At 39.0% G+C, this 16,030-nt stretch overlaps 1 protein-coding gene across 1 annotated transcript in view; it reads right to left on the reverse strand.

Moving 5' to 3' along the window:
- The window catches only part of mid1 (midline 1), a 36,994-nt gene extending 32,424 nt beyond the window's left edge, over window positions 1-4,570 (reverse strand). Inside the window, exon 1 of the mRNA XM_042494741.1 lies at window positions 4,477-4,570. The gene's annotated coding sequence lies outside the window, so the exon portion shown is untranslated. The remainder of the gene's footprint in view (window positions 1-4,476) is intronic.
- Window positions 4,571-16,030: the final 11,460 nt, after the last annotated feature.

The raw sequence follows: 16,030 nt of genomic DNA on the forward strand, positions 1-16,030 counted from the left end.
CCCAACCCCCAAAATTCCAAATACAGTCTTTTTTTTTTTTTTTACAAGTAGCTCTAGCATTTACAGGAACAGTGTGACAGATTTTTCCAGAGATATTGTAGCATCTAGTTGTGAGGATAGCAGATTGCAAAAAGCTAAAGCTTCTCCCCGTTAAAATTTCCTGAATGGTCATTGCTCAGGAGGATTGTACCGGGAGCCAACTTATCGGCAGAGGGCTCTTTATCTCCGACACAAATGGAGGACCAGTAAAAACTCTAATTTAAGCACTTTCTCTTTACAAATCAGTGTTTCTTCGGCCCAGTACCTACTAATGGATTCCCACCTATTTTCTCAGATAACTTTATCTGTGCTCACCTTTTTTCTGATCCAGACTATTGCAGCTAAATAACCTTAAAATAGCTGCCCACAGACGCCACGGGATATGACCAACTCGCTGTATTTGGTTACTCACTGGTTTTGTTTACTCACTGTTTTTGTTTGATGATCCAGGGTGCTTTTGGTGTGTCGACTGATTTGCAGGATGTTATGAGAGTTGTTGTGTGTCACTAAACTGATCTGTCAGACTGTTACGTTCAAGTGAAATTTAAAACTCCCAAATAAACATTCTCCCAAAATTAACAGGCCCTTGCAAAGTTCAAATCAATGGGGCAAAAAAATAATTCATCAAAAAATAAAACTGAGATTTGGCCAAAAGCACAGCGGTTGAAGGCTGTATCCTCTTTGCCGTCTTCCCTAATGACTAATTTCACACACCTCTAACACAGACATTCAGTTTTTTTTGTCCACAGAGGTTACCTCCTCTGCAAATCAAATGGACGCAGTGATTAAAACTGACAAAAACACCAAATAAAGCAACTTCCTGTTATAAATCAGTGTGTCTTCATCACTGTCAGGCATGTCGGAAATGGGCTGCTTACCTAGCACCTGCTAATGTGAGCTCACCTTTTTTCTCTAAAAACTTATGATCGGACCTTCAGGAGGTTTTTACCAGGAGCCAAATAACATGCAGAGGATTCTTTCTCTCCAAAACAAACGGACCGGGTGATTAAAACCAGTAAAAACACGGACTTCAACAATTCCAAGTTAAAAAATCTGTGTTTTTTTCAATGCTCTCATGACCCTATCAGGAGCTAGTGTTTGATTTGTTTGTTCTGGGCTTCTGTAGAAACAAGGCAAAGTAACATGGCGGACTCTGAGGACAAGGACCAGACCCCCCAGGAAAGCAGCTCAGCCAATTGCAATACTGCAACGAGAAAGTCCCCTGCAGCCCAAAAAACATTTAACCTACAGACCACCATTGTAAAAGAGATGTCTGTAAAACTGTTGACAGAACTCCTCGAACTTCAAACCAGGTCAATTATGACTCTTTCAGTTATGATTTTTTTTAACCATGGGTGTTTTATATTGCTAAAATTTTCCCTTCAACCAAGAAAGTGATTCAAAAGTAAGTGACCTCATCACAGTGTGAAGTCTATGAGCAGAACAGAAACCTACGGGCAGGGAGAAACACCACTGTGCATATTCAGTGGACAGCATACCGCAGGTGTAAACCCAGAATATTTTTTGGCGGGTAACGACATTAGAATGAATACGCGCCATCCTGGCATCCAGTATAAACAGGGTTCCCACATATTTTCCTGGACAATTTTTTTTTAAACTTTTCCATGACTTCTCGAGGCTCCACAATAAAAAAAATGTCTCGCCATTTTTTAAACAAATTAGATTAAAACTCTATTCAAACATAATATCGGGTAGCTGGCATGTATGAATGGGGAGACAGAAAGTGGGGAGAAAATGAGAAAAACGTGGTGTTAAACAAAACATTGCCACACATCAGCGCATACTAGAGCTACATTATGTCGTCAGCCACAGAAAATAAATTTGCCGTTATGTACCAATATATACAATACTTCAGAGGAAGATTAGTGTAACAATTTCATTCAAAATAACCCAAGTCCACGACTTTTCCAAAATGTTCAATGGCTTTTATCATTTCCATTACTTATCCTGGCCTGGAAAATATGAATGTGAATTTCCACCGCTTTTCAAGGTTTTCAATGACCGTGGGAACCCTGTATAAACCTATGACAAGGAACTGCTCCCTAGGTAGATATAAACGTCTCATTCTAAGGCAACAAAAACGCAACGATAATTATTTTCAAGTGATTAGAAAACAATGAGAACTACCAATTTTCTACTCCATTTCTGCCAATACATCCCCCTACTAATCTGCTAAAAGACTAATCTTATATATAGAACGTATAATGCTTGACTTCAACACCTTCGCTGTTTCTTCGTCCTGCAGTCAGAGAAACTGAATCCCTTCACACTTCACTCCTACACCAAGAAATGCTGGAGGAGGTCTGAACATCTGCTGTGGTGTGCTGTGTTCATGCGTCCAATGAGACGTCAGAGCCAAAGGCAGCAGCCCAGCTGTTCGGATCTGGGTCAGCTGCATCCGGGCCAAGGGATGCTTTCAAAACACTATCTGCTCAGGATGAGACATTTTTGACAGTGTTGTCACTGTTGCAGTTAGCACTATCACTGATAAACACCAGTGTTTAAAGCACACAGATTCAAGAGGCCTGTCTTCAACGTCTTACAGACGCTCTTAAGGTTAAGAGACAGTCAGAGTGATCAGTTTTCTGCTTTAGCCGTGAGCCTTGGCTCAGTGTGGCCTTACTAAATATCTTCACTTCATCTACATGTCAACAAAACATTCCTTCAAGACATTCTGGGACACATTCCTCAAATCTTGGCCTGTGACGCACATTCTCCGGAGTTTAAAATGGATTAAACATTTACTTTTCCCGAAGAGGTATCGTTGATAAAAGGAATATTTTTCTGTGAGTGAGTCCGCACACATTCATATACAAGTACCCCATTTCCATCCACGCTCACTGACTCCGACAATGAACCGGCATTGGCTCTCTCTCTGTCACAACAAGCAGGCGCAGAGAGCTCACAGCTGCTGGTGGAGCTGGCACTGCTGACCTGATGGAGACAGTTTTGTTTATCATTTGGCACGAAGATCGAAGAAACAGAGCTTTGTAATGAGAGCGAGATTTGAGAGATGGATCACCACACATTTGAAGCACTCAAGGAAATAATAATACATTCGAAGTGAACTGTCTTTCCTCATATAATCTGAGAATGGATTGTTGGATGAATTCAATCCCGAAGGCTCAAAAGACTGATACGAAGAAAGAATGCTTTACTTTGAGGCTCCTAAAACAGAGGGAAGGAGGGCGTTTTAGAGCAATAGCAGAACCAGATGCCTGCATGAGGGAAAACACTGAAAACCAAATGAATTCACCAGAGTTCCCTATCCACAGTTATTTGGCACAATTACGCATTCTCTTAGAACAACACACCATTGCTTCAGCTCTCACCGAAACAAGTCGAAAACAAGAAGCTTTCTTGTGGAAATACATAAAACTTGGACACAAAAAGCATAACAGCTAAATTCTTTCCTGTGCACAGGAAATGTTACATATTTTGCCAATTCAATAATATGCCAGCAGTTGTTTTATGAGGAAGCTGATATCAGTGTTTTCAGCTGTCAGCAGATGTGATGCATGTGCACACAAGACTGAACTTGTTTTTATCCGGCTCACCTCTAAATTAGAATTCTCTCTGAGAAATAAAGTGCGGAGCTTTTTCTCGCACAAACTTGGTTGTTCACTCATGTGCATCCATGTATGTGTGTCCCTAATATTTTACTGACTGTGCAGTATGTTGATTTATGCAGGACAAATCAGTATCCGAGTACAATAGATAACGTGCCGTGACTGACGTGCATTGCTGTAGATCTATTTGAGGAGGACTTGAAATTTAGCAGAAAGTTTATGTGTAATGGTTTAGGATATCACTTTTTCTGACAAACGACACGTGGTTCCCTCATGCAGTAGTGTTGGAAGTATTCAGATTCTTTACTTAAGTACTGATACTACCCTGTAAAAAGTGTTACAAATAAATGTCCTGCATTGAAAATTTTACTTAAGTAAAAGTATGTCAGTATATTCGGAAAAAAGCTCTAAAAGTTAAAGTACCTAATGCGGAAAATCTAAAAACAAACAAACAAAACAATAAACACCTCTAAAACAAAAAATTTAAAAAAAAAAAAAAAATACTACTACTACTACTACTACTACTACTATTACTACTACCACCAATAATAATAATAATAAAGAATAGAAAAAACATCCCCAAAATTAAAAATTAATTTTTTTAATAAATTCTCTCTGAAAATGTAGTGGTGTAAAAGTATAAAATGACATTAAATTACCTCAAATTTGTACTTAAGTCCAGTACTTGAGTAAATGTACTTAGTTACACTCCACCACTGCCCTCAAGAGTCCCACTGTTGAGTCTGAGACTATTCCTATTCTGTGCAATAGAAAGGAAATTTACAACCCAGCCTTTATTAAACTCCCCTCACCTGATGCCTCTAAGTGTTTCTTTATCAGATCTTACCTGCTTCCCCATGGCTGCGGTAGCATGTGTCTCTCCCCGGTGAATAAACACTAGGCTAACACAGAGTATGACTTTTAGGCAGCTGGTTCTTCCCCTGAGGTAAAACAGACAGGAGACAGGAGGTTGAAGGTGTTCTGTCTGCACGTACACTCCCCTTCATTGGGGTGTGTACACACACACACACACACACACACACACACACACACACATACCTCACTGACATACACGCTGCTTCTCATCTACTCTACAGGTTCACACAGGAGCATGGAAATCTCCCGAGAAGAGTACTTAACCCTTGCACAGGCTGGCATTGAGTGGAATAATAAAAGAAGACATTCATGATCTCCATGCATTACCATAAAAATCAGACAAAAAGTTGTCTTGCACCAGCATCACCTGCACAGACAAGACTGGTAATGAGTAGCTTTCTACATTTTGTGGAGGTTAGAAGACAAAAGATGTGAAAATGTGTGTCTGGACCCGGTTCTGATATACTGTAAGTCAGCGTCAGATAATAGGGATAAAGGGCTTTTCTTGGTCACCGCGGGCGGCTCCATCGAGTTACCAAGCGGAGAGAAATAAGGATCAGGCATCAGGATCCACAGCAGCCAGCAGGCAGAAAGCAGCAAAGGGGGGGAAAACTTGCTATTAAGCAAGAGAGAATTGGTTTTCTCCACCCTAATGAGAATTCATCCTGTGAGATAGATGAGTCAGTCTGAAAACACAATTCCATACTTGCAATAATGAGATCATATTTGAAGAATTGGGTGTTCATCCCTCAAGTGAAAAAAAAAAGAGTCAAGGTTAGCAAGAATTTCAGCGAGGCCGATCCTTACAGTGAGGAATTTCCCCTTTTCAACTCCTAATAAAATAGAATTACTGAGTATGAACATTAATAATGTCTGCATGTCAAAAAATTCGCTGTAAGGCTGTTATGGTCACTGCATCAGAAAAATGCATAGATAAAATCCTTTCTTTATTGTGAGGCACAAACAATAGCCAGGACACGGTCAAAATAAAACTGAGAAATGGATTGGAAAGATCTGTAAACTGACAAAACCAATAAATTATATATATACGTATACATACATATATTAATGGCCTCGTGATTGTATGCCTCTGCAAACCTGTCAAGTGTCAAGTTGCAGTTTCAGTGTACATCGATGTCTGTCCATTTTTATATGTAGCCATGACAGTAGACAATGCTTCAAAGATGGATGTTGCTGCAAAGATGCTACAAATTGCAAACGCGAATGTTTCACACAAGTCTTCAACCTGTCATCACACAGGATCTCTACAATCAGCACAGTTTCAAGGTGGACATCCAAGATTAGTGTCCTGAATTTAGTATCTGACCAAGTGTCTCCTCTTCTGTCCCTGAGATATGACACTGAATAATGGCCAGAAAAGTGCTTTTGCAGAATATCGTGATGTCATAGTGAAGCTGACCTTTGACCTCTGGGTTAAAAAATTCCATCACTTCATCATTTTATCCTATTAGATATTTAAATGAAATTTTGTCATAATTAGAGTGTGAATTTTTTAGTTGTGGCTGAAAACATGGTTGGTGAAGTCACTGTGACGTTGACCTCTGACCACCAAATTCTAATAAGTTCATTGTTGAGTCCAAGTGGACGTTTGTACCGAATTTGAGAAATTCCCTTGAGGCGGTCTGGAGATATGGCTTCCACAAGAATCGTACAGACAACTCACACACAAAGCACCTCCTGCCTCTGCTGTCGGCACTGCAGACGCATGCAAAGAATAGTGAAGGTCATGTACAATAAACTTCACTGAAAAAACACCTGCCCTAGACAGCCAGACCTTCTCTTTGACTTTAGAGTTTCATATATATGCAGGTAACTGAACAAGTGAACATCAAAAGTAAAATCAGTATTTTTTTTTCACTGATCTGCTACGTAATGTGGTCTCATTTGTTCAAATTGTGATGTCCCTGACCAGCACTTGAGTGTTATTAATCTGAAGTGTGGATCCAGGAAGAACGCTGCTAAGGGTGAGCAAGTGAGCTTAGAGTCTGACATTGTGAGTTAAAGTAAAAAACATTTTACGAGGAGATATTCATGAGGGGAACAGATTACAGACAGATTCAGGTATTTCTCACCTTATTCGCCCCCAGTCGCCCCTCTTGAGCCCAACTTTTTAGGAACAGTGTGTAGAATTCAGTGGCATGCAGCGGTGAGGACTGCAGACTGCAGCCGGCTGAAACTCATCCTGTGTGCCAATAAACGTGAACTCCCGGTCAGGATTCCTTCAGTGTTTATTGTTCAGGAGGTTTTTTTACCAGGAGCCGAATTATCTGCAGAGGTCAAAACAAACAGACCAGGTGATTAAAACCAGAAGAAACACTGAACAAAATAATTTCATATCCCAAAGATTTACATTGGGAAAAAGACGTCTGTAAGTTAGAGGGTACGTTTTTTTCCAGCGTCGTAACCCCTGAACAATGACTCGTTTTACCACTGGATTTTGATCCATTCAATCTTATAACATCAAAATTAATTCATTTGAATCCCCATTTAAAATAGCAGAGCAGTAAACCAGAAGTTATCCATCACAAGAGTTATTTTATACTGTGAAAATCAAGCCTTTTTGGCTTCATGCACCACTATGCAACTTTCATAAGGAACCAACAGGGCCCCACCTCCAATGCTGTATCCACTAAAGAAAACACACTTTTTTTTTTTATTATATTCCATTTCTGCCAGCATATCCCCCTAAATCCTGCACGCTGGACATTTAAAACTTATCATGGGATGACAAAGCAGAGTGAACCATGCTGGTAACAATTATAGCCAATTTTTATTGCTAAATTCAGCTTAATTGTAGAAAACTGTCCATCCAAAACAAACATTTTTTAAATAATACCATACCTTTTTCAGTGTTGCTTCAGTGTTGGGTGCATTCGGTTTCGCTAACAGTGTTTCCCATCTATACGCGATGTCCTCTTTTGATTGGGACCTTTTTTGTGTGTCGAACTCCCCTTTTTCCCTCTTAATTCATATTTCATTTTATAATTCAGGAGAAGTTAAGATTGTATTTTGAGTCTTTATAAAGTCCAAATTATTTAAAGGAAAAGGTGGCATCCACATGCAGCCAGTCTTTTTTCTTTTTTTTTTTTCAGGGAGAGCTCGCGTCAGCACTCAAGAGGCCGGGTTCTGCCGTCATATCAGGAAGGAAAAAAAGTTGAGGATTAGAGGGAGTTTTTCGACACCTGTTATGGTGGGATGATTACACCTTTACAGCATGATTCATTTGACTTCATGGAGTTTGATGACTTCAGCAAATTTCCAGCAAAGCTAACCCCCAACATTAAGCTCAGGCAGCAGACGTCTGAACAGTCAGACTGAAATGTTTGGGTGTGCAGAAGTTTGACACATTTAGTCTGCACCGTCTCAACATGTGCCAAAGAGGACAGAGAGTCTTAAAAGTGAGAGAGATTTATCATAAAAATATTCTTTCTACTAAAAAAACAATATTAGATGACGCGGATGCAAACAGTGTTGTTCGTCTTTACTTTGCGAATGACATTTTGTTTTATCCAGATATTATACAGAATTGATGCTGTGGCTGCTGAGATTGATGAAACAATGAAACATCTTCTATTCATTTGCTTTGAAGATCACAACAATCGCGCTGCTGCGACGACAGACAAGACTGTCAGCATCCACTTTGGCCTTCTGGGAACAAAAAAGACAGAGAGAAAGCTTTGTAAAGATCCCAGAAGGCCACAGCACTATTCACAAGTCACTTATAAATCTGAAGCATGCGCTCACTTCTGTTGAAATTAATTTCATGCTTTTGGTGCCAGAAATGCAACGAGGATATCCATTCAAATTCAAATAATGATGAAATCAATAAACCAAAACACTTTGTGATTCTTGGTTATTTATGCAAACCGCTTTGATGCTGTGCTCAGTCCCAGTGTTCACCACTTTGCTCTCAGGTTTGACCTTCTCTGTAAAAAGATGCACGTGTTTTTGTATTAATAAGCTGCCGTGATAATTAAACTCCCTTCTACACTGGAGAGTCAATCTTCATTAACAGCTACTCAATCACAGCTTGCACTTGATAAAGTAAAAGATAGCTTGTAAATGCTTAGTCCTTGAACCTGGAATAAACTTCTATTCATTTTAAAAGTGGATGGTTGATTACAAAGGAATTTAATTTCAAATTAAAAATATTTAGCTACTGTTTACCTGAAATTACTAGTATCATCATTGTTTTTAAAAGAAAAACAACATTTTTATAACTAATGACACGTTACTATTGTATGTTTTTGTGTGTTTTGTGTTTTCATTGTGTTCTCTAAGACTTACATAAAGGATAGGGAGGGATATACAGTGGCTTATAGACATCTGAGAACCCATTGTACGTGTGTTTTGAGGAAGTTAAAACCATTTTGACTTGATGGTTTTCAGTGTGTTTTAAAGGCCCTGTTTATACCTACTTTAATACTCCAGTGTAGTAATATCTCTTTAGCCACAAAATCTTATAATCCAATTATCATAATCACTCTACAATGTGATCTTAATTTGATTCAATTATATTCATGCATTTTTTGAATGTTCCTCAAATGTAAAATTTATTGGTCATTGGTCAATGGTAAGTGGTAAGAAACTTTTCATATTAATTCATGAATTAAATATCAATTTTTAAATACATGCAAAGTGCAATATGGTATTAATATTAACTGCTGTCCATGTAGTTACCTAGATTAGTTAGATTTTTTTAAAGTATAAATCTTGATAACAAGTCAGGTAAAGCTATTTTAAGCTTTCGTGGTTTTATGGGATGTACTGGTGCTGCAACAAGGGACAAAATCACAAATACAAAACTTCAAACTGTTCTCGGCATTAAAATGCAGCTCATGTCTTTCCATGTTGTTCCCACTTCACGACCTTAAAGCACATAAACACAACTCAGTCGGTAGCAGGCCGACTTCCCAATTCGGAAACTCCGGCCGTCCGACGTCACCTGAACGCAGCAATCGGTGTATTAATGTTTGAGTGACCTCAGAGGCTAACGCTACCTGAGGCTAACTCGCTAACGAAAGTATTTCACTTACTTTTCTGGGTGTAACGTTGACAGGTGTCTGTTGCAGTCTGACATCCCAGTCTTCTTATCAGTTGTGTGTAGGAAAATGCAACATTTAGCGGTGCCTTTTCCAGAATTGGATATAAAATCCATGAAGGCGAACTGCACGATCCAGGCCGCATCTTTCAGTGAATTAAGTAAAATGTAGACGGGGGCGCGCGCGACATGAACTCGCGTCGCAAGTGGTGGAATAGGCTACACACTGGCACGCACACACACACACACACACACACACACACACACACACACACACACATCTGCCAAAGCTAGAAACTTACTCAACAGTTTATATACATTAAAAAATTCCTTAAAAATAATGTGTAAATCAATCAACTGTGTTCATAATTATGGTAATTATATAGCCTATATAACACTTTGAAATCCCTTTAAAATTAGTATTTTCAGTCAACTTAAAAATATGTGCTCATAATTACGGCGACAGTACATAATTTAGGATTTCTTTTAGATAATGTGGAAAACTGAACAAATTAACTTAAATGGATGATTAATTTAAACTATGAACTTGAGTAATAATTATGGTTATCAAGCATTTAATTACCATATTCATGAACACACATTTTTTAAAAGTTTATTCCCCAAAATTACATTATTTAAAAATGAATTTTAAAGCGTTATATATTTAGTTTAACATTTTCACATTATTTTAAATGAATTTTAAAGTATACCGCAATTTTAGGCCTAAACATATATAAGTCTATAAGAGTCTTCAGCCAATTTCTGATTTCGACTTCATGAATGAGTCCAAGTCTGACTCATAAGTGTGGAAGTCCGAGTCAACTCACAAATCAAGAAAATATGGACTCCTTATTGTTGCACCAGCTGTGCGTACGTTCTCTCTTAAATTAGGCTGTAGTCCACACTAAATTAAGTTATAACATAAATCACTCCCCACGTTATAGCTTAAGCGCAGCTGGTGCAAACAGGACTCGAATACTACATCATTGATACACACTGCTGAAAGAATGTGGCCATTAGTGGCCCAGACTACCGCTGAATGTTGTCTGAGCAATTGGATCTTGAAATGCTTTTAAAACGCTTTGGGTGCATTCACACATGTACTTAGAGCTGTCCACTTGAGATACATTCACCCAAGATGAAAGTTAATACCAGTTGTAAACAAGGTCTCAGTGGTTGGCAGCTCTGCTTATTGGTTACTAGGTGGTTGCACCTAGTGACCTTTATATCAATACAAGTTTGTTTGTATAATGTGTTGGTAGTGTGGAAACAGTGGGGTAAGTAAAGCATGATAAAAAACATGGGAGAATTTTAAAAAATGACAAGTATGACACAGCACTTTATGGGAATCCGCTTAATCAGCATGTTTTCTGGGAACATAAAACCAAGGGGAATAAACACAAGATCGCTAGAAGGAAAAATCTGCCGACAGGAAATCTGAGCACAGGGTGGGAAAAAGGTTCAGAGAGTGAACTTCTACTGCTGCTCACTGTCTTCGTCATGACAATCGTGTGAAATCTTACAGGTGCTGATTAAAGCCTTCTACCCTCACAGGAGTGCAGCCATATTGCCAAAGTGTTTGTGTGTTTGCATTTTAAGTCTTAGAACTATTTCACTTTTGAAGTCACCCTACGATAATTACCCAGGTCGATCCTTTGCTTAATTATTAACTGCTGGCACTTTCTTTGAAGCAGAAAAAAACATGATTATATGTCTGAGGCTTGATTTAATGCTATGTGTCTTCTGAGCAGCAGTTTCTTCGGCAATCAGCGCACGTGCGGGAATTACATGGAATTTTAACACATGTAGCCTTTAGCATGCTGAGTTTCTCTCCAAGAACTTGAATATTTTCTGTTAATGATGGCTTGTGTTTTGCTAGAAAATATATAAACAGAACAGAGATCTGCACGGGAATTTATATTTATATGATTAACTTCTCTCTTTCTGGCTGAGTTGTTGTTGATATGGAACTCATTTCACATGATAGTGTCTTATCAGCTACAACATGGACATACTTAAACTTGACATCCTTATCCAAACTTCAGATAACACATACGTTGCAGACATCTCAGATGATATGATAAGACTGCTAAATAAAAAAAGATAATAATAATATCAGATAATGGGTATAGCTGTCCCATAAAACAAGCTGGACACCAGTGAGTTTTTTGGGGAAAACATCTGGATTCTCTAATACCTGGTGTTGCATGGGAGTCATTGCTTCAGCCACATAATTCTCTGTTTGTTGCGCAAGTTTGAAGGCTGAACCAAAGTGCCTGCTGAAAACTCCCTTTTGGTGGCAGACGGCCCTGAAGTGTGCTGCTTACACAATTTAAACAGCGAATCATTCACAGCCCGGCCTGCCAAAGAACTGACACATTAAAGTTGACCCAGCTTGATCCGTTGTCCCCCCTCGATACACACCCTGCATCCCAACTGAATCGCTGCACTGTACCGTGTGGAGTCAGGGAGAAAGGGGGAAAACATTTCTGGCAATATGTGCACTCAAAGCCGTGTTGAATTTAGGACAGCACAACCACATGCGGCCCACTAATGTTTCATAGCCTACGTGTACACTGAACATCAGAGTGAACAACATGTTTTCCATCGTGTTTTTGGGTACAATCTACGCCTTGTTCCAAAATGAGAAATATTTATCAAATTTATCCCAATTGGAGCATGAAGCAGAGCAGATGGGGTGAATGAAATGAGATTTCAGGGGGCAGGTCTGGTGTTGCTTCACTGAGATAGAAAACAAGCAAATGTTTCTCAGTATACTGGCCTGATAATCTGCAAACATATAAATAAATCGATTTGGAAAGCCTTGAAATTTAATTAAAAATTAAAGAAATCTAACTGGAGAGTGCTACTTCAAACGCCGCCCTCTGAAGAAGAGAGGGGAAGCGTTGCTCAGAATGCAAATCCAGTCAAAAATTGCACCAACTTACTTAAACTTGTCTTATCAGCGAAACACTTGGTATCTAAAACTTCCCATTTTGTTCATAAAGTGTTGAACTGGACTAAGCTGAGAGGCTTAATGCAATCACCGCTAATCCTTTAATCTTGAACATTACTTTTTTTTCTTGAAATAAACTTCATTACCCAGTCATGACCATGACTCCTGCAAGCTACGGTTATTGACTTTTGGGTCCTGTGTCACTCTTGCATTCATTAACAGTCTGCTGGCTATTGTGTTGCACATTTTTCCATTAGTGAAATGATGGGCATTGTGTTCACTCATTACTGTCATATACTGTCATTGCCCTATGCTGTCCTTCACTTCTGAAGGCAGCGGGAGTACATTTTCAGACACAATGGAGGACAAGTGGAATCATAAATCAGCACAAAATAGCTTCTTGTTTCAACTTTTGAAAATGCAAATGCAGCACATTAACTTAAAACTGACGCAACAGTGATTGATGACAAGAATTGTATTTGTTTAAAAGGCACACTCCCTGATTTTGTTATAAAGTTCAATCAAAGCAAATTACTGTCAGTACATAGCAGCATATTAAAGGGCTACTTTGCAGATTTTCAACCAGCTTCGCATCATAAAAATGTACTGAACAATCCTAAACTCCATTTTAGCAGCACCCAGACTCCCTCTCTCAACTAAAATTTATCCTGATTTTTGCTAGCTCGGGCAGGTGCCTAGAAAGTGGGCTAGGCTTTGAAGCCAATTTTCATAGTGGCCAAACAGTGGAATTACAAGTCACATGATGCTATTGGCTCCAAAAGACTTTTTCCTATAGACTTTCTTTGGGAAAGAGAATTAAAAAAAATTGAGCATCACAACCCTCTGTGGCCAGTGGAAAATTTTAGTATGCTTGCTCTAAGGGCCCAATGATGTGGAAGCAGCAATTATCATTATGGTAATTTCACCTTGAATACTGTATCTAGGTCTTATATTACATCCAGGCTCTAGAGCTGTTGCTAAAACGACAGATTGTACTTCCACATTTTCATTGACGTATACCGCCGCCTCAAACACAGACTACAGATGCGGATCAAGACAGAAAGCCGTCATTATATTTCTCTAAAACTCAGGCTAATCAGTCTGTAAAACTAGGCAGTGCTGATGAAATATAAACCAGGAGTCTGCTACTGTATTTCCTATTTTTTGCCTAAAATGTCTACAGGAATGTACTTCAGTGCACTGTTTTGCTCTAATACAAGAGTCTGTTAACAGGAAGTGGGTGCCATACTGTTTCCTGTATTGTAAAAACCTGGTATGAAACAGTAAAACTTGACAGTGCTGATCAAATATGAAACATGACTCTTGTCACTGTGCTGCCTTTTGCGTGCCTGAATTGTTTTCAGAAACATATTTTAGCTTATTGTTTAGCTGTAATTCGAGATTGTTTGTTACCAGTCAGCCGCCATATTGTTTCTTGGAGAAAAATAACCAAGCTCGCATTACCTGCCAGTGGGATCATTTTCTTGGTCCGGTGCAGTGAATTCTGGAAGTTGTAGTAGTTCTTGGGCAGAAGCAAATGCCACAGCCCAATTTTCTGTTTTCTCTAATCATACAGCACCAAAATATTTGAGGGTTTCTACTGCATAGACAGCCCAGTTATATGAAAAGACCATTTTCCAGCAGTGAAATACTTCAAACTGACCAGATTTGGTATCTAAAATAACTGAGGCTTTATTTGTTTTCAAGTGTTTTATGCACCAAAACCTTAATGAGCCCCACTGAGCTCTATATTTTTGTTTTGTAGGGATTTGTGTATCCACCTCAACCTTGAAACACCAGGGGCAGGGCTCGCTTGTTTCTGGACATTCAGCCTCATTTTGTTTGTGACCTTCGTCTGTCCTCCCCGCAGCTGCTCCTGATGCCAGTGAGCGGACTCAGACAGGATGGACCCCCTGTTGGGAACAGTTGCAGCTCTCTGCCAGAGGATCAGCTAACATCCATCAGTGCTGCAAAGATAAGATGTGAAATTAAATATTTGATCTTGATTGTCTGCTTTGAGGAGGCAGGTCACAAATGAAGAAAGAAAAAAAGCATCTCCAGGCTGTTTTTCTTCAATGCACGGCCTGTTAGTAGTTAGAACATTGAATGGGGTAGTGTTGAGGCTACATTTGCGGTGCAGATGCAAAAGTGTAGGCAAATGGCAGTGATTCTGTGTAAAACACATCCAGACATCCTGTTCTGTCTCTTTGGTCTCGTCAGAATGGGATTGTGCGGTGGCCAAATGCAGCTTGGCTCACGAAGCTGTGGAGACAGATATGGCCTAGAAAGTTTTACCACAAATCTTGGTGTTGAGGAAATCCCCAGGCTTTGCTTAACGCGGGAAGAGTTTATTATCAGGGCGAGGACATTTATTGTCAGAACATAATCAGATTACTTACTTTAAAACACAAATTTATAATATAATCTATTAAATGACACAATTTTAGTAATCGCTATCATTTACATCACTTTGAGGCAAATAAATATACCATCGCTTCCTCAACTATGCATTCCCAGATTTTTATATACCTTCTGTAATCTGTACCAGATTTCAATGGCAGCTATTCCCTACATAATTACATACTTAGGTCTTGCAATTGCAGTACTTTGAAAGTTTATTTGGTGGTAAATGTTACTGATATTGTCTCAGCTCAGATCTCTCATTTTTATTCACATAGAGAGATTGCTCTTGATAAGAGGAGATGTACTTTTCCAGGGTAGCATTATAAGATAAGAGTTTAAAATTAGATTTGTAAAAACATATAAAAAGCCATCATCCCTAACACAAAATCACCACCATCCCTAATATGGTGGAAAAAGGCGTCTAATAGGAATGAAACTTAGATAATAGCTGCTCAATGTCTAATGAGTCATGAGTCACAACCCACTGTATTCTCACTGCACAAAGATTACAGCTTGAGGAGGCAAAGAAACAGAAAAACATTTTCTGGTCTCATGCTTCCCTCTTGTGGCCAATTCAGGTAACTATTTCATTAGCTTCTCAACTACAGGATACTCAACAAACTTTACCCTTAAGGCCACTATTGCAAAATGACAGGAGGCCAAGAGCCAGTTAATAATAAAAGCAACAAATAAATCTGAAAATAATTATCCTGGACCTCTGTTGGGGGGTTAAGGTGTTCACAGATCCTCCCCTGGCACTTAGTTTTGCCAAAAAAGTTCTATTTTGATGTTTCTTTAAATGCACTTTGGCCCCTTATTTACATTCAAAATAGAAATACAGAAAATCCCAGAATGAATCACAGCATTTTGATTGTAAATAAGAGGATGGCCAGTGGGTCACCTAGCACCCCATCATGGGCCAGATTTGGTCCACAGACTGTAAGTTGTGTATCACTCGCTTAGTCCCATCTGATTTGTAATTTAACTTCAAGAGCAGGGGCCGGCAACCTGTACCATATCTAAAAAAATTATTTTATTTTTTTTTTTAAAAAGGAAAAGTCTGTCTGGAGCAGCAAAACATATTTGAGCCTTGTAATGAAGGTA

This window comes from Plectropomus leopardus, chromosome 10 (genome assembly GCF_008729295.1).
Source record: "Plectropomus leopardus isolate mb chromosome 10, YSFRI_Pleo_2.0, whole genome shotgun sequence".
In the NCBI taxonomy this organism is placed as follows: domain Eukaryota; kingdom Metazoa; phylum Chordata; class Actinopteri; order Perciformes; family Serranidae; genus Plectropomus; species Plectropomus leopardus.